Source organism: Ovis aries, chromosome 1, assembly GCF_016772045.2.
Source record: "Ovis aries strain OAR_USU_Benz2616 breed Rambouillet chromosome 1, ARS-UI_Ramb_v3.0, whole genome shotgun sequence".
Taxonomy (NCBI): Eukaryota; Metazoa; Chordata; class Mammalia; order Artiodactyla; family Bovidae; genus Ovis; species Ovis aries.
Genome location: NC_056054.1, coordinates 84,274,485 through 84,294,964, shown reverse-complemented (window position 1 = coordinate 84,294,964; position 20,480 = coordinate 84,274,485).

Genomic DNA, 20,480 nt, shown 5'->3' with positions numbered 1-20,480 from the left:
TAACATCTACTTTTAAAGAGTGGTTTGAGAATAAAATAGAGTAGTAGTTTTTAAATTCTGAAATAGTGCTTTGACCATTCCAAGTACTCAGTAAATGTTATCTGTTACCATTATTGTTCTTATTAATAATAAAAGGCAGTAATTCTTTGACAAATGACTCCATATGAGTCTATGTTTGTGAATGTCGCAGAACCTGCCTGCATTGCCATATGAATGGGCTTTTGTCACCTGTATGTTTAAACTTGGAAAATAGCTAATAAAATAAATCATGTGGTTTAAAAATGAGAAAATGAGTTTTTGGAAGACAGTGTTTTAATACCTCTAAGCCACTCTTAATTTTTATCATCTTCCTTGCCTCAAAATTAGGGATATTTTCCCCATACTACCTTATCCCATGCTAATCAGTAGATGGACTAGGAAACTAAAATAGCAAAGTATGTCTTTATATAGAATCATTTTAAATGTTTTCATTTTGATCCCAAAGTTATTTAGCAGTGTGTTCCATCCAGGGATAGGGATGATGGTAAATCTGATAATATGATCTTATTAATGGCATCAAAGGTAGCATTTTTTAATTTATTAACTTTTTATTGAAGGATAATTGCTCTACAGAATTTTGCTGTTTTCTGTCAAATCTCAACATGAATCAGCCATCAGTTCAGTTCAGTTCAGTTCAGTCGCTCAGTTGTGTCCGACTCTTTGCGACCCCATGAACTGCAGCATGCCAGGCCTCCCTGTCCATCACCAACTCCCGGAGTTCACTCAAACTCATGTCCATCGAGTCGGTGATGCCATCCAGCCATTTCATCCTCTGTCGTCCCCTTCTTCTCCTGCCCCCAATCCCTCCCAGCATCAGGGTCTTTTCTAATGAGTCAGCTCTTCGCATGAGGTGGCCAAAGTATTGGAGTTTCAGCTTTAGCATCATTCCTTTCAGTGAACACCCAGGACTGATCTCCTTTAGAATGGACTGGTTGGATCTCCTTGCAGTCCAAGGGACCCTCAAGAGTCTTCTCCAACACCAGAGTTCAAAAGCATCAATTTTTTGGTGCTCAGCTTTCTTACAGTCCAACTCTCACATCCATACATGACTACTGGAAAAGCCATAGCCTTGGCTAGATGGACCTTTGTTGGGAAAGTAATGTCTCTGCTTTTGAATATGCTGTCTAGGTTGGTCATAACTTTCCTTCCAAGGAATAGGCGTCTTTTAATTTCTTGGGTGCACTCACCATCTGCAGTGATTTTGGAGCCCCCCAAAATAACATCAGGCACTGTTTCCACTGTTTCCCCATCTATTTCCCATGAAGAGATGGGACCAGATGCCATGATCTCAGTTTTCTGAATGTTGAGCTTTAAGCCAACATTTTCAGTCTTCTCTTTCACTTTCATCAAGAGGGTTTTTAGTTCCTCTTCACTTTCTGCCATAAGGCTGGTGTCATCTGCATATCTGATGTTATTGATATTTCTCCCCGCAATCTTGATTCCAGCTTGTGCTTCTTCCAAGAGTATATGATGTACTCTGCATATAAGTTAAATAAGCAGGATGACAATATACAGCCTTGACGTACTCCTTTTCCTATTTGGAACCAGTCTGTTGTTCCATGTCCAGTTCTAACTGTTGTTTCCTGACCTGCATATAGGTTTCTCAAGAGGCAGGTCTGGTGGTCTGGTATTCCCATCTCTTTCAGAATTTTCCACAGTTTATTGTGATCCACACAGTCAAAGGCTTTGGCATAGTCAATAAAGCAGAAATAGATGTTTTTCTGGAACACTCTTGCTTTTTCGATGATCCAGGGGATGTTGGCAATTTGATCTCTGGTTCCTCTGCCTTTTCTAAAACCAGCTTGAACATCTGGAAGTTCATAGTTCATGTATCGCTGAAGCCTGGCTTGGGGAATTTTGAGCATTGCTTTACTAGCATGTGAGATGAGTACAATTGTGCAGTAGTTTGAGCATTCTTTGGCATTTCCTTTCTTTGGATTGGAATGAAAACTGACCTTTTCCAGTCCTGTGGCCATTGCTGAGTTTTACAAATTTGCTGGCATATTGATTGAAGCACTTTCACAGCATCATCTTTCAGGAGTTGAAACAGCTCCACTGGAATTCCATCACCTCCACTAGCTTTGTTCATAGTGATGCTTTCTAAGGCCCACTTGACCTCACATTCCAGGACAGCACAGAAGTGCGGCATAGAGGAGCTACCCCATGCCCAAGGAGCAGCAGCTGTGTGTGCGCAGGAGGTCCGAGAGGAGCTACTCCACCTTCAGGATCAGGAGGGGCAACCTATTCCAAGGTAAGGAGCAGTGGCTGTGCTTTCCTGGAGCAGCTGTGAAGAGATATCCCATGTCCAAGGTAAGAGAAATCCAAGTAAGATGGTAGGTATTGCGAGAGGGCATCAGAGGGCAGACACACTGAAACCATAATCACAGAAAACTAGCCAATCTGATCACACAGACCAGCCTTGTGTAACTCAATGAAACTAAGCCATGCTGTGTGGGGCCCCCAAGACAGGCAGGACATGGTGGAGACATCTGACAGAATGTGGTCCACTGGAGAAGGGAATGGCAAACCACTTCAGTATTCTTGCCTTGAGAACCCCATGAAAAGGCAAAATGATAGGATACTGAAAGAGGAACTCCCCAGGTTGGTAGGTGCCCAATATGCTATTGGAGATCAGTGGAGAAATAACTCCAGAAAGCGTGAAGGGATGGAGCCAAAGCAAAAACAACACCCAGCTGTGGGTGTGACTGGTGATAGAAGCAAGGTCCGATGCTGTAAAGAGCCATATTGCATAGGAACCTGGAATGTCAGGTCCATGAATCAAGGCAAACTGGAAGTGGTCAAACAGCAGATGGCACGAGTGAAGGTCGGCATTCTAGGAATCAGGGAACTAAAATGGACTGGAATGGGTGAATTCAACTCAGGTGACCATTATATGTACTACTGCAGGCAGGAATCCCTTAGAAGAAATGGAGTAGCCATCATGGTCAACAAGAGTCCAAAATGCAGTACTTGGATGCAATCTCAAAAACGACAGAATGATCTCTGTTCTTTTCTAAAGGAAACCATTCAATATCACAGTAATCCAAGCCTATGCCCCAATCAGTAATGCTGAAGAAGCTGAATTTGAATGGTTTTATAAAGACCTCCAAGACCTTTTAGAACTAACACCCAAAAAAGATGTAAGTAAAGTTAGTAATTGTAAATTGTAAGAATAAATGTCTTTATAGATTTCTATGAGTTATTTTCATTTTGAACTCCAAAAATGGGCCTTGTTTATATCTTTTAAAAATTTTAATCTCAATTTGTTTTAATGCAAAGATTTAGCTCACTACTGAGACAGAGGGCATGATGGCTGTTAAAAACAACCTCAGGGTCTCCATTGCTGTCCTGCAAACAGGCTCATTAGTACCATCTTTCTAGACTATGGACATGGGCAAGAGGCGAGGAGGAAGGAGAGGGTGGAACTAATGGAGAAAGTAGCACGGAAACATATACACTGCTGCTGCTGCTAAATCGCTCAGTCGTGTCTGACTCCTTGCGACCCCATGGACTGCAGCCTACCAGGCTCCTCTGTCCATGGGATTTTCCACGCAAGAGTACTGGAGTGGGGTGCCATTTCCTTCTCCAAACATATACACTACCATATGTAAAATAGATAGCCAATGGGAATAAAATGTACAGCTCAGGGAACTCAACCCAGGGCTCTGTAACAACCTAGAGGGATGGGAAGGGGTGGGAGGTGGGAAAAAAGTTCAGAAGAGGGGATAGATGTATGCCTATGGCTGATTCATGTTGATGTATGGCAGAAACCAACACAATATTGTGAAGCAATTATCCTTCGATTAAAAATAGATATATTAAGAAAAAACAGCAACAGCAGGCTCAGAGGATAAGGAGATTATAGCTTTGGGGCAGCTGCCTTTGCTTATAACACCTTTGTAAGAGGACAGGCCACGTAAGGTTTGCTGCTCCCAGAAACTTTTTTGTCATTGATGTTTGTCAACTTCTTTGATTTCATAGATGTTTTCTTGGCCTACTGGATAAAAGATATTCAAAATTTGCTTTGAGAAATTTAAAAATGTGAGTTGAAATATGGTCATAAGTTAACTGAGCACATATGTAAAGGAGCTAATTTTTAAACATTTTTGAAAACTGTTTCTCTGTTTACAGTCTGCTCTCTCTCTTAAGATGTATGTTCAATAGATTTTTAAAAAGAAATGAACTATCTAATTACCCTCCTATACACAAACCCAAACATGTTCCTCCTACATGACTGCCTCCTTTACGTCTAAGTAAATTCATCCAACAATTACCACTCTCCCACCTAAGCCCTGACTGACTTCTGTCCCAACTACTAGTACTTTCTTGTCCTTTGAGGTGACAACATGCAGTGGTGGCAGTGAAGATGCTGTTGACAAGAGAACAAGCCTCCCCAAGTAACCAGCATTTTCAAGTGTCTATCATTTAATGGGGTGGTTTGGCATTTTAACAGCCTCTGTTTCTCTGGTGGCTCAGACAGTAAAGAATCCTCCTGCAGTGCGGGAGACCTGGGTTCAATCCCTGGGTTGGGCAGATCCCCTGGAGAAGGGAAAGGCTACCCGCTCCAGTATTTTGGCCTGGAGAATTTCATGGACTGTTTAGTCCATGGGTCACAAAGAGTCAGACATGACTGAGCGACTTTCACTTTCAGTATAATGAAAATTTTAAAAAGAGAATTTTCTGTGGTTGCTCTAAGATTTAGATAATTTTTTTTCATAAAATAATCAAACATTCATTAAAAAGAATGCATGCAGTACACATCTTGAAGCAGCTTAGTTTTTATTTCCACATATATACGTGTTTTTATTTTAACTTCCCCCACTCTTCCTCCCTACCTGTTGATGGCTTACTATATTTTCCGAAAATGTGTAACAACTATTCACAAATTCTAGGAGAGGTATTTGATAAATATTAAATAATTCTTTAAGTAGCATTGGATGTCAAACATAAATTAGCTCATATAATTCTCACAACAACCCTTGAGAACTGAGTGTATTATAATTTATCCCTATATAATATGTGACAAAATAAAGACAGGAAGCATATAAGGGCTTAAGTAACTGATTTAAACACAGAGCTGCTATTGCTGCTGCTGCTGCTGCTAAGTCGCTTCAGTCGTGTCTGACTCTGTGCGACCCCATAGACGGCAGCCCACCAGGCTCCTCCGTCCATGGGATTTTCCAGGCAAGAGTACTGGAGTGGGGTGCCATTGCCTTCTCCAAATACAGAGCTGGTGAGTAGTAAAGGCAAGATTTAAGCCCGTGACTCCATATGCTGATTTCTGTGTTCTTCCGCTTATTTATACTGCCTTCCCAATGCTGCACTGTAGGAGTTTAGGCAAGCCACATGACCAGATTTAGGCGGTAGAAAGAAGACAGTCCATGAGAGGTGTGGCACATGGCGCGTGCTTTCTTTTGAAAATGATTTTGGAGGAACTGGTCCTCCATACAGAATACAAGCCCATGACTTAAAGCTTATCTGCCATACCTCTCGGCATAGCCTTGCTTTTTCTGTACCTCATTTTATAAGATCTAAACAGATTTTAATCGTATAGTATTTTCAATAACATTTTATGATGAAAATGTGCTATGATAAAGAGGAATTATAATGCTGCAGTGTAGCCCTAGATCAATAACCCGTAGTTATAAATGTTATACTATTTGTAGGGTTTTTTTTTTCACCAGAGGAAAAGTATTTATGCTTGTCATATAAACATGTGTGATACACATAGTTAGTAAAACTGATAGTATTAATAAAAATCTTAATAGGCTTCATGATTAGAATAAAATGATATTTTGATCCAAATCCCTAATTAGAACAGTACATTTACCAACTGTTCTCATGGGAAATGGAGCCAGAATCCATCATTTAAAGTAATACCTAATTAATCCTTCTTTGTAACAGATGTCAGCCTTATTTTCGTATCTTTTGTAGACAATGACTCGCTGTATGAATCTTTTAATTGTCTATCTTGGGTTATTTATTTTTAACACTATAATATATGGTTAAATAAAGGAGATGGAGATAATCAGTTTAAGTGTGGTTTGAGTCTGCTTAGCTACTATATTAGAGAGACAGAATGTTGAACACAACAAACATATTTATGATTCCATCAGAATCAGTTTAAAACAAAATGCAATAGTAAATCTGTTAATCATGGTATAATTGAGAAACACTGGGCTAGGCATTAGGCAATCAGCATTTTGTCATGATTCTGCTATACAATATTGCCTGATCTCAAGCAATTCATTCCAACTCTTTGGACTTCAGATACTGAATCTGAATGATTAGGCTTCTGAACTGTGATTTTTAGTGTCCTTTCCAGGGCCAAGATTCATTATCTTTTAAAAACCATTCTGTTTTTAGACTCACAGACTTAGAAAAATGAACTTATGGTTACCAGGGGGCAATGGTAGAGGGAAGGGATAGTTAGAGAGTTTGGGATATTTAAAATGGATAACCAACAAGGACCTACTATATAGCGCAAGAATCTCTGCTTAATGTCATGTGGCTGCCTGGATGGGAGGGGAGTTTGGGGGAGAATCAAGATACATCTATATGTATGGTTGAGGCACTTTGCTGTGTGCTTGAAACTATCACAACATTGCTTATTGGCTATACTCCAATAAAAATAAAAAGTTTAAATTAAAAAAAAACAAAAAAATTCTGTTTTTATAATTTACATTACATTTTTATTTACTCTGTACATAAGTATATAGATATGTACATGAGATTATATGTGTGTGTGTATACACATAGACACAAACACACCCACATACATATCTCTACTTACACTTAGTTTCAGTTCTATTCTATGGGTCTTTTGATGAAGAAGAGGAATAAGATAATGGTAGCTGATAATGTTATTTATGTTTTTAGATATATATTCACTACTATAGGTAAAAAGGGAACACCTTATTCACTGGAAAATTTCAGCATGTACCTCTGGGAAGCATACTATATTACATTTTAAATGCTTTTTCATTGGTTAGTTGGAAAGATAATTATGACATAAATTTAGAATATGTAGCTTTGTAAGTATATATCAACACTTCTTTACTTAACTAATGCATATATGTATTCCAATAACTACTTAGTGAGCTTCCTTGGTTGCTCAGCTGGTAAAGAATCCACCTACAATGCAGGAGACCCTGTTTGATTCCTGGGTCAGGAAGATCCCCTAGAAAAGGGATTGGTTGCCTGCTCCAATATTCTTGGGCTTCCTTGGTGGCTCAGATGGTAAAGAATCCGCCTGCAATGTGGGAGACCTGCGTTCAGTCTCTGGGTTGGGAAGATCCCCTGGAGGAGGGCATGGCAGCTCACTCCAGTATTCTTGCCTGGAGAATGCTCATGGACCAAGGAGCCTGTCAGGCTACACAGTCCATGGGGTCTCGAAGAGTCGAACATGACTGAGCAACTAAACCCAGCACACAGCACAACTACTTATCAAAGTTGACAAAAGTATAATCTGAAAACAGAAAAAATATGGAATACTATGTCAAAATGGTGTCAATTAACGGCAACAACTTGTAATTGTTGATGATTTGAACAGTGTGATCTACATTTGGATGAAGACTGAAAATATTTAACCTGTGGGAGTCTGTTGGCTTTGCGTTATCTCTATAACGTTTAACAAATGTCCATGAATTTGGTAGCCTTTTAATACCAAAAAGGCTATAATGTCTAAGAAGCATTAAGAGCTCACTCTATGCAAGGCTATTTTATGCATATTGCTTCTTTTGTCTAATTTGACCTTCAAAACGATCTTGTGAGTTGGGTCTTTTCATTGATTTTATTTTACAAATGAAAAAACCTGAGGCTTGCAGAAGTAACTTGATGGAGACCTCTGAACAAAAGCAGAGGGGACTCAGAATTCTAATTCAGGTATCTTGGTTCCAGAGCCTTATCAATACCCAGTGACAACAAAAGCAACCAATTATCAGGCAGTAATGCAGATCCCTCCTAAATGTGGACAGATAAATGTAAACGTGTTTAGGTTTAATCAGACCTGCTATCCTGAGCCCTGGACCTTTTGCCCACCTGCCTGCTAGACTCACTGACTAGGAAGTCTTAGAGTCCCAACCACTGCAGACAGTCACTGAGCTTTCACCCTGTGCATGAAGTTTGCTCTTCCTCCAGTGATTTTTCCGTTTAGGCAATGGCTCATCATTCATCTATAGTTCGAGACTGGGAACAAACACTGTCTTCTCTCACTTCACTTGCTACATCCAGTTATCTGTTACATCAATTCAGTTCTATTACTCAAATACTTTTTAAATCCAATTGTTTTGTATTGCCGTGGCCTCCACCCTGGTCCAGGAGACTGTCATTTCTCATGTGGACAACTGTAAAATTTTCCAATACTGGCTGCTTTTCTTCCAGTTTTGCTTCTCTTCAATCCCTTCTCTATGTTTTAGCTACAATGCTGTTTTACAATCACATATCTGATCATATAACAAGCTGCTTAAAGCATGTATCTCTTCATTACTTTTGGATAAAGTTCCTCTTCCTTAACATGCTTATTAGTTCCACTCTCTTCTTACCCATCTGCCCCTCAGCCCCAGATTACCTGGTGTCATTATCTCTTTCTCTCTTATGTCACAGACTTAGTGCTTTTCTTTTAGTGCCTTGCTTTTTTTTTAACCTTTACTGCTTCAAGACCTTCACATATTCATGTAAAAGTCACACTCATCAATCACCTCCTAAGTGATGGCCACTGTTCTAAGCATTCAAGTCTAGTTAGTAGTAAGCAAGATTGATAAAGTTCCTGCTCCCATGGAAATTTTCTTTTAATGGTTTAGAGGGACAGACCATAAACAAGGAAAATAATGTATTTTCAGACTGTTGTGAATTCTATGAAGAGTACAGGCAATGGTACAGAGAGTGAGGGGATGTCTGGGCTGGAGTATAGGACAGACATGTGCTTATACATGCCTGGACTATTCTTACATTCTTCCCTTGCCATCCCACCCCAGTTTCTACTCCCTAGGCCTGGCTAACTCCTACTTACCTTTCAGCTCTCAGCTAGAGCATCACTTGATTGGAAAGCTTTTCTTGACCTCTTCTCTATCCAGACCAGAATATGGACCTCTCTGTTCTCAGACCCCACACTACTCTGTGCTTCATCTTTTTGTAATTCTCATCACACTTTAAATGTCTGGTTAAATAAGTAAAACATTATATATATAAATGTTTTACATAAAGTTATTATACTTATATAGTTATAGTAACATAATAAATTGTGTGCTATAACATATAATACATAACGATAAATAATTACTTAATAATTATTTTAAATTACTATTTTCAACCTATTTCATATACTCTAAATTCTGCGCACACACACACACACACACATAAGATCACTTATTTATTTCTGGGAGATACTGCAGTATCTTATGGGACCTGATTGGCCAGAAGGATGCAGCCATGAGGATGCCAGGACAGTAGAATTTCAGAAGGAGAGGAGAGCACAGAAGTCCTAAGATAGGAATGAGCTTGGTATCGTCTAGGAAAATTAAGAGAACTAGCATGGCCAAGGCACAGTGGTCAAAGGGCATTGTGGTAAGAGACAAGGCCTGAAAAGCAGACAGAGGCCAGATCACAGAGGGCCTCATCACCCATTGCAAGGCATTTGGACTTTATTCTATATGCATTGAAAAATCTGGAAGGTTTAATGCAGGAGAGTAGTGTGTCTTATTTATATTTTAAAAAGATTACTCTGTAGACAAAGGATCCCAGGGAGCAGGAGGGCAAGCATTGAGACCAGTTAAAAGCTCATATATAACATAAAAGATCACCTCTGTAATGTGAATGAAGGGCCAGAAACGAATGTTGTACACTCTATCATAGGGATTATTTTCTTTGGGAACAAAAGAAAGATGCATTGAAAGTACTTAGGAGTCTGGAGCTTGCTATGGAACCTTGAATAAGGAATTTATATGAAAGGAATTCCTCAGAGTTACTGAAAAGACCAATGAGGTAGTGCTTTTGAGCCTATCATAGTATTGGTGCATGAAGAAGCCCAATAAATAGGCTTCCTTTCTCTCCCTTTAAAAGACCCTTGAGGAATAATAACATTAAATCACTGGTGACGATTGAATTTACAGCAGTGAGTATTGTCTAAGGGTCTACTATATGCCAGGCACTGTGCCAGGAGCTGTGGGTACAAATTACATTTCTCAGGCACTTACAGAAGAGTGGGAAAGATAGACATTAAACAGTTATGTGAAGAGTTATATGATGATACTTGCCATGAACCCCGCAAAGGACAAGGTTCTTAGAAGTGTGTACTAGGAAGAGGTTATCCAATCTGAAGCTCAAAGGAGGCTTCCGGGTGAAATTTAATGGGAGACCTGAAGGGTGAGTCTTAGTTAGGTGATAATTTACTTAAACTGGTCATTTCCAGGGTGACGACTTGTATAAAATAAGTTTTGATAAGGATTAGAAAGAGAAACCAAGGAATGAAACCTGGCCTGAAGTGAGACGTCCAGTATCAAGGATCCAGGTGTGTGTGGGGTCTGTGATCAAGATGAGGAAGAAGAAGCATACGAGTTCAGTGTTCAGCATAGACAATGGACGGTATCTTGGAGGGCCAAGGCAAGTATCATGCTCATAACATCATATGTTTTCTTACCGGCTTGTAAAACATTGTGAGCATAAATGTGGAGGAGGGTTTAGACTCAGAGAAGTGGGGTTAGTAGTTTAGGAGTTTGGGTAGTGTTTTCAGTAATGTGAACTGAATAGTTTCAGGCATAAATACTTGAATGATAATTTCTTCTTGCTGGTATCCATAAAAAAGGAAAACAAAATGAGATCTATTCAGAGCTCCTCTACAAATTTGCAACTGCCTTAATTATGGCTCGAACACGGAAATATAAATTATGATCCCCAATTTAAATTGATTCATGAATAAAAAAGACCTTATAGATATAAGAGTATTTTTGATCTATTAGTGCCTATTATCTCACAGATCATTTACTTGAAAAAACATTGTGTAAGCTCAGGGATGATGAAGAAATTCAGAATGTAAGGAGGCCGTTCCTATACCTCATTTCTGTTTTGTTCAAACTTTTAGCTTGAAATGAAAGTAAAAGTGCATAAAATACAGCCTTTGATCAAGTACCTTTTCGTATTTGAAAAATAAAATTAAAGGGAATGTATAAAGTCTGTATTCTCATTTGGCAAATTATTATGAATACATTGAAAAAAAAAACTACAACAAACAAAAACAAAGGCCCAACTCCATCCTGGGAGAAAAATATTTTTGCTATTCGAAGTCTCTTCATTGGGAAGGAATTTTTTCCCTAGATTTTAAAGCCACATTCATTTTCTGTCCCTGCCCATTGCATTTAGTGAGGGCCAAGTTGACAGTGTTCCTTCCTGTGTGTGCTGATGTAGCTGAAAATCATAGCAGCCAATCAGCAATTTTTGCATGCTCTGGTTTCCAGTCCAGTCTGTCCTTTGAGCAAGGATCCTAAGTGCAGCTTGCCAAGCTTGCTCTGTTGGTGGTCTTGGCCGCAAAGTCAGAGTGATGTCAAACTGAATTGTTTCACCTCTGATCACAGAACCTACAGGCTTCTGTGTCTTCTTTATGTCCTACAAGGTTACAGTCCTTTAAACTGGGTCATTGGAAACATTTTTCTCGCCTGCTGCACACAAGCCAAAACCCCTTTGGTTTCCTCTAGTTATTCTTCTCATCACCTGGAATATTCCATTCTTGTCTTGGGAGCGGAAGCTCAACTTTTAAAAAAATTATGAGTCAGGATGGAACTCTGCCATTTAGAGATATTCAGCTTTTACAAAGGGAGCCAGAATGTAAGAACAGTTTCTCTCATTGCTCTTCTAACTTACAGGGAGAGTATAAATCACTGCAAGCCTCTGGCTTGATTGACTTGGTATAGGGGTTAATTTCTCCTGTGTGCTTTCTGAGGACAGTCAACACTTTCTGCCTGTGGCCTCATACGTGTACTCACAGAATGCAAGAAAGGGTATTCTTTAAAGGAAATGTGGAATTTTACTCTGATCTGGTGCTTTCATTCATCCTCACCCTCTCCCTTCAATTTAGGCTCTTTTAACCTCTTTGAGAGAGAAAGTGTCAGCTTCAACTGGAGTTTTTTGGCTTCCTTAAACATAATATATAAATGTAAAATGCCTAGCAAACTGCCTGATATAAAATAGGTGCTGAAATAGGTAACTTTATTTCAATTTTTCTAGTACATTCACCTTTAAAGTAACTAAAATGATTTTTCTGTTTCTTTGAAGGATTTCCATAGTATATTCTTTATTTCCCAAACTATTTTAAATCACTGGGATTAAAATAGTGTTAATATGGAAAGATGTATGGTTCATCAGAGAACAGATTTAGGACTGGATTTCTGTGTTTATAGCTTTTCTTTTAATGGAATAGGGAGATGTTTGTATCTATTATTAAATAGAAAAGTAAGTTACAAAACCATAATATACAGTATATAGTGTATACCTACTTTTTATTGTGTTTATCATTTTAATAAGAATAAGAAATAAACATGCTTAAACAATGAGTTCATCTTATTGTTTTTTGTTAATGATATTTGCTGTTTCAAGGGATGAATTTTTGAATTCGTAAATGGATCTTTATACCTTTTAAGATATTCTTAAAATGACAGTTTCTGTGAAGCAAATGCCATCTAATAATTTGTGACTTGAGAAGGGTTTTATCTAAACAAGCTGCTAAAAGAATAAGTTTGTAACTCCTACATATGAAAAATCCATCCATCCTTCTGCTTCCATTGCTTCAGGATAGATTCTTGCCTCCCAAAGGGAGATGTTCTTTATCATCCATAACAGCCAACCAACTGTTTTGATCAGTGACCTTAGAGGCACCAATCACATTACCCTCCTTAACACAGATTGTCCTAGCTGCTGCTGCTGCTGCTGAGTCGCTTCAGTCGTGTCCGACTCTGTGCGACCCCACAGACGACAGCCCACCAGGCTCCCCCGTCTCTGGGATTCTCCAGGCAAGAACACTGGAGTGGGTTGCCATTTCCTTCTCCAATGCATGAAAGTGAAAAGTGAAAGTGAAGTCGCTCAGTCGTGCCCGACTCTTAGCGACCCCATGGACTGCAGCCTACCAGGCTCCTCCGTCCGTGGGATTTTCCAGGCAAGAGTTCTGGAGTGGGGTGCCATTGCCTTCTCCAGATTGTCCTAGAGACAGTTGATAAAACTAGTGTGAAAGTGAAAGTATTAGTTGCTCAGTGGTTTCCGACTCTTTGTGACCCCAAGGACTATAGCCTGCCAATCTCTTCTGTCCATGGAGTTCTCCAGGCAAGTGTATTAGAGTGGGTAGCCATTCTCTTCTCCAGGGAATCTTCCTGTCCCAGGGATCAAACCTGGGTCTCATGCATTGCAGGCAGATTCTTTACCATCTGAGCCACCAGGGAAGCCCCCAAATAGTATAATTTCCTTTAAGCTCCCTGGAAGTAATACAGATTTTATAAAAATAATTGAGAAATTCAAGGGGAATGAGTCTTAAGCTATCAGTAATATGCAGAAGAAAGTTAGAGGAAGAAAAGAAACATCATCAGGGAAACTGCTTGGAGAGAAGGAATTTGATCTGATACCCTCTTGTGTTTTCTTCCAACCCACATTCTGCAAAGTCCCAACCCTTGCTTGATCAAATACTTCTTTTCAGGGGTAGGAAGAGGAATAAAAATAAGTATTGTAGAGCTCTAACCATCATAGATTATTGAAATTCAATAAACTCATAGAAAATTCATATATATTAAGCAGATTTATTTTCATTATGTGAGCATGAAAATGAAAAAAAAAAAGTTTCCATAACCTTAAAAGAGCTGAAATGATTTTCTCTACAAAAACTGTGTTCTCAAGTTTCATTGCCTTGTGCCAGTTTTCAGCCTAGAGTGAATTTTTATAGTTGAGTCATAAACCTCTGAAAATCATACCACAGGTTTATAGTGGAAGGAAGGCTGACACCACTTTAATTACAGAGTGGCAGGGGCTGGGGTGAGGAGCATGGCATTAACTCTTTCACTCATAAGCCACTTCACAATACTTCAAAACAATCTGAAAATTTAGATTTCAAAAGATCACTGAGTTTGTACAAGTCTTTGGTTTTATTTCAGTTTCTTTGCCCCTTGCAAGAAATACTATCTTTAGAGTTATAATGAATAGTTTTGTTCCTCATATTTGGATCAAAGCAATCTGCCATCTCTGCAGAAACCAACCTTCTTAGGCTATTGCAGCGAACCTACTTTAGGCTTGCATTTATGAGCTGTTCTGATGACTGTTATCACTAACATCTTTCTCTGGCCAATAGATAAAAAGTAAAGGTTTGGTTTCTATTTTGCAGCTAAGAAATAACTTCAAAACTCATATCCTGAAAGAGGAAAATCCAAAGCTTTTGGGTGCCACTATTTCTTTGGCTACATTGCCCAAATTTTGATGAACAAGGAAATGATCAAGCAACTGTTTAAGAGGATCAATGAGCCACAAATGGCCCCAAATAACTGACTCATGAAAACAGCAAGGCTTTTCATAGCCATCTTAGGGATCTCAAATATGGAGGCTTCTTTCCTATACAGCAATAGGGCATATTTATATAAACTGCTGAGGGATCATAACCATGTGTTATACAGTGTTTAGTACATTGTGAGCTGTTAAAAAAAAAAACACAAATCAATTATAATATGTTGAGAAAAAGGAGTAAAGGAAGAGAGGCATTTTCTTTGTACTAAGATACCTAGGAAATTTCATCCTAAAATGGCTGAGGAAACAGTTCTAATGAAATAAGCTAAGCTGGGATAGATCCATCAAGTCAATAACTACATTAGCAATTACATCCTTTTAGTGAAAAAGCAGTCCTGGGCCATGTCTCCATAGCTATTGAGGGGATGTCTCTTCAGCTATGCTGGAAGAGTCCAATACCTTTGGCTGCCTCAGCTCTCCAGGGCTTTCACTTAAAGCAGTTGATGGATTAAGTTGGCAGCACACAAGGGCCAGCCACCAGAATGTATCGGGATTGTGTCTAGAAACTCAGGGAAAATTCTGAGAGTCTAGCTCCAATCAGAGTTTAGAAAACAGACTTGATAGACCCTGAGATTTTTTTTTTTTTTAAATAAACTGGTCATTCTCTTTTCCATTAATGACTAAGAAACAACTACATGCTCCTATAGATGGAGACGCTGATAAACCATGTTTCCAAGGTATCTTCACAGAATCATCTGTTAATGCTGCAAGAGATCTCAGAGAAAAACTGCCTAGCAACTTACCCAAGGCAATTGTTTCCTAATGCATAGACTTGTAATTCTTAAAAAAATGAATTTAATTTCGTAGATGTGTTGCTCATACTCTACTAATTTTATTTTTCACTTACTAATTCATGCTGTGTAGGTAGCTTATTTTGTGTTTTAAAATCCACAAGCATTGCCCCCTTTCCCCTCAGTTTTGTTCCCGGTTGTTCATCTCCAGGGTTTATAATTCTCAAAATCTGGTAAGATGGAGACAATGAATTTAAAGTCGATATAAGCAGTGGAAGCTGAAAAACCTTTGTTTATTTGTTTAGCTGACTGGTGTTGTGAACCACTAAATCAATCAATCTTGGCTAAAAGTGGTTCCAGCTGATCCTCATACATTTAGTCCTGCTTGGAATTGCTATTATATTACTTAAACCGTTGAATTCTCAACCATTTAATGGACAGGCTTTGTCTTCTCCAGATAACCTGCATGCGGCTTGATTAGCACTGGTTTGATTCTCTTCTGGACACTTTGCCTTTAATTAAATCCAACAGCTTTTTTGGCATGGTACTTTTACAAGCACCCTAGGATCACTGTGTCCTTTCTATTTATAAAAGTCAGCTCCTAGATTCCACAGAATAATGTAGGTGAAAGTGTTTTGAAAAAGTGAAATGCATCATAGAAGTACAAAGTGTGTGTGCTGTGTACTTAGTCACTTGGTCATGTCTGACTCTTGTGACCGTATGGACTGTAGCCCACCAGGCTCCTCTGTTCATGGGATTCTGCAGGCAAGAATCTGGAATGAGTAGCCATTCCCTTCTCCAGGAGATCTTCCTGACCCAGGGATCAAACCCAGGTCTCTTGCATTGCAGGCAGATTTTTTTTTTTTTTTTACTGAGCCACAGTACATCACTGGTATTTTCTTTGGGAAAGCAACCTTAGTAAAGCAGGTTTGGTACAGCAACCTAGTTCAACTTTTGTTCTAGATCTTTTTCTGTTTCTTTTTTTCTCTCTCCTTCCTTTGAAGCACTTTGAAAACTTTCTCCTTTGTATCTCTGAAGACCCGAAGTTGCTTTTCCACTAACATAAAGAATAAACAAAACAACAGATAAATATTTCAGAGCTAGCATTTTGGGAAAAACACCCTATCCTTAGGGTCAGTTGTTTAATGATTTTCCTTAATCCATCCATACATTTGCTTCTATTGAAATTTATAGGTCTGCTCACACGTAAGGCTCACGCATAAGAAAAAATATAGTTAAAAGATTAATTTTATATTTCTGTTTTCTATAGTTCTCTAGTGCTCTTTATTTGGAGTTTCTTCCAAAATCAAATGGCAAAGGATATTATAATTAATATAAATATAATAGCTATTAAAAATAATATATCCCAAAGATTCAAAGATAGCTGTAACAGGTTTTGGGTAAAATTGCTAGTCAAAAAGAAAAGTAATTAAAAAAAATGGCAGAGAAAAAGAGTAAGTAAACTCAAAAGCTTCAGTTAACAAAGTTAATACTATGTTGGCTAATGCACAAACAGCTTCAATTTCCTTTAATTAGTTCAGAGTTAGGTGACAACATATTTAATCAGTGAGCTAACAAGTGCAGCATCTGATTGCTCTCACCGCCCTGTGTGTATGTGTTGACTGAAAAAGTAAATAAAATTACTTTCACTGCAATAATAAAGTGGCATCCTAATTTTATTATAGTAGCAACCTTTTAGAAGTGGCATGCAGCAGTGAAAATTGATTATTTCCTAAGTGCTTTTCCCCCCTTTAACATGTCACTGTGGTTTAACCCTTTGGGAATGAGATGGCTAAGTTGGAATCCATCGGTCAAAAAGACTGACCGAATCACCACTATGTTCTGTGTCTTTTCTGCAAGGTATTGAGGTGGTGCAAATGCATTGCTTGAATTCATGTTAGCATCTGTATTCCTAGGTGGCAAAATGTGGCCTTCAGCAGACAGAGGAATCTGCTCAAAATTCAGTGTTTTTCCAATTAGTTAAACACACCTAGAAGCCAGCAGTTGTCTGTTTTTTTTTTTTTTTAAGTGTCTTTGTCACTGAGATAGAAAATAGGTGTCATTTTTCTTATCCTCTTCATGACCTAAATAGAGATATTCATTCATTTTTTATATTAATTAGCTTGGATTTTGCTATAATTTTCCTGGGTTGGCAAAATACAATGCTATTCACTCAGGAAACATTTATTCCAATATCCTCAGTCCTTTGAGGGTTACAGTGTTTAGAGTACATTGTTCTTCAAACAATTGTGCCATTGAAACCAATAAGTGGTAATAATAATTGCTAAGAATAACCTGTTCCTTTTGCCATCAGTACCGATATCACATGAAGGACTTAGTTGATCTTCATTGGGTTTCCATGCCTTTAGCCCTCATAGAAAACACTGAGACAAAGATCTTACTGAAATGTCTTTTGTTATTCTGTTATAAAGACTGTTGATCAAGCACATCAGGAGGAATTTTAATTAAAAGAAAACAGAATTTATAGTGTAGGATCCAAGATACTTTTGTTAATTTCAGCTGGAGTTGTGATGTTGTCGCTTCATTGCTCGCTTTATTTGATGGGTAAGTGCCGGGTAACCTAGCTGTGTTATTTCATTTAATCCTCACAACAACCCTGGGAGGTAGGCACTATTTCAACACCCATTTTGCTGGTGAAGAAACAAATACAGAAAAGTGAATACTGCAGCTGAAGCTGAACCAGGCTCGTACTGTGAATCTCAAGGTAGGAGAAAGGTGATCTTGCCCACACTGCTAAATTCCTCCATTCTGCATATGCATTAGGGCTACTCCAACTTGGTTTTGGCATCCTGGATTTTACAGGAAAGTATTACAGGAGTTCTTTATCTGCGATCCCAGTGGGGCTCTTAGTTTTCCCCATAAGACAGATATGCACCACGGTCTCTGTTTTACAGACCAACTTCCTCCAAGAGCAGAGATTGATTCAAGTGGGACATCATTGTTTTTCTTTCCAGAATGATAAACTACTTTCTTTTGCACTTATTTCAAAAGACAGGATAACCTAGGTCTTGGAGCCTGGTAGGCATGGGTTCAACCCCTGATTCTTATTATCTATGTGACTCTTGAGTAACTTACTTAACTTTTGAACTTAAGTTTCCTCATTTATAAAATGGAGCTGCAGAAAAACACCAAGGATTTACTATATAGCACAGTGAACTATGTTCAATATCTTATAATAACCTATGATGGAAAAGAATCTGGAGGAGTAGATACATATATATATACACACACATGTATTATGTTATTGTAATATAATATTGTAAATCAATTATATTTAAATCTAAAAAAAAGTGGAGTGACAGATACCTGCTATATAGACCTGTTGTGAGAATTAAATGAGATCACAGAGCTCAAAAATTGTTATTCAGTTCAAGAGATGCATGAAACCCGCCAAACAAAAGGTCCTGAGCAACCACTACACATCCACAATTAATAGAGCCAACAAAAATTTACGTAGTGCAGGGTGGCTTCTCATGTTTGTAGTGTACATACCACTTGCGCTATCAGTGTCTGGGAGGCTGGAAATCCAGTTAAATGAGGAAAAGTTGATGTTTGTACTACTACTAACAGGTATTATGTGGGAGTACCCTGACTTTTGAAATGTCTTTTTCTACTTCTACGGGATGAGTTGAGTAGTTTACATTTCCCAGTGCCTCCGGGTTTGTGCTGCCAGTGAATTCATTTAGTTGTGGGTTATCTCATCATCACAAATCTGTTGCTGCTGTTTTCCAGGGGCTCCCCACAATTGGATAACCCTGTTATCCTTCTTGTCTGATGGTATCAGTGACCCAAAGCTATGAGATTAGCAGTCATTCATGGAAGCTTGCGGGCAGTGATTACATTGTACCTTTAAGTAAGCAATTTAAATTTGAGATTTTGCCACATTCTTAAAAGTCCCCTGAGTGATTCTCAAGGGATCACCCAAAAGCAGATCAAATTTTCACACTTATGGAGCATCTCTCTTCCTCCCTGCCAACTTATTCCACTTTCACAATTCTTTTGGAAACACTCAAGCTTGTACTTACTCATGCAAAGAAATCATTTAATTCTTCTCCTTTCTCCTCTCTAAACTTTCTTTCTCCCACAATTAAATGGCTCATCAGTGTGTTTTTTTGTGATGTTTCAGAGAGAATTAATTGATACTGTCTCAGAAAATACAAACTGCCATAGTCAATTATAGTTTCAAATCACCTTCCTCCCTTCCCCCACTCTTAGTTCATTCATAAAGCTTTTATCAAGTTCCTATTGTATGCACAGTAGTGGTAAACAAATGATAAACAATGTCTCTGAGTCTGAAGTGCTCCTCTTGGTTATTTTTATCATTCTTGTCTGTTAACTATTGTGACTTTGGGGAACATCAGCAGAGGGAAAACCGAGGTAAAATGTATTCTTTCCTAATAATGTGGGATTATCAAAATGCTGCTTCTAAGTCATTGTCTTCACTGTTGGAGGGTCAAAGTACCATATTAGAATTGATATTCCAAAGAGTAATAAAGTAAAAAAGGTAGTAAAGACCTCACAACCAGGTCCTGAGAGCTAAAAAAAAATGGCCAAAGAAATGAGAAACAGAATCTGGGTTTAGAATTTAGGTTCTTGTCCTTTTCACTTCTGGAGTCACAATTCTTCCATTGGCACAATGGGGCCATGACTGTATCTCTTTGTCCCCCTGGAATATTCATTTATAAGACTCTAAGAGAAAGTTGGCAGGTAATTACTTATTATAGTATTTTGAGGAAAAAAACAACAACAAAAAACCACCAACAACTGGAATAGTCAACATGGTGGATACATAAGTGAAATGAGAGTAACTTCTATTGGGTAGACTATTCTTGTATTCATCTTTGGCTTTGAGGTTATACATTTTGTAAAAGCCAAAATTTAGTATATTAATACGGCACACATGAACTCTTAAAATCCTGTTTTTAATGGCAGCAATGACTGAAGTGAAGTTATATCAAGGCATCTGAAAGAGGCCGTTAAAATAAAACCTCAGTTGTGATCTAAAAGGCTTAAGTTAGAAAGCTAACATATGTACCAGGTGCCTCCCTGACTAAAATACTCTGTACATTAAGACAGGATTCTCAGAACAATGACCAAAATGCACATGTAGCATTAAGATATTTTGTTGCCTCCTAATGATTTATGTGAAAAACATTAAATAGT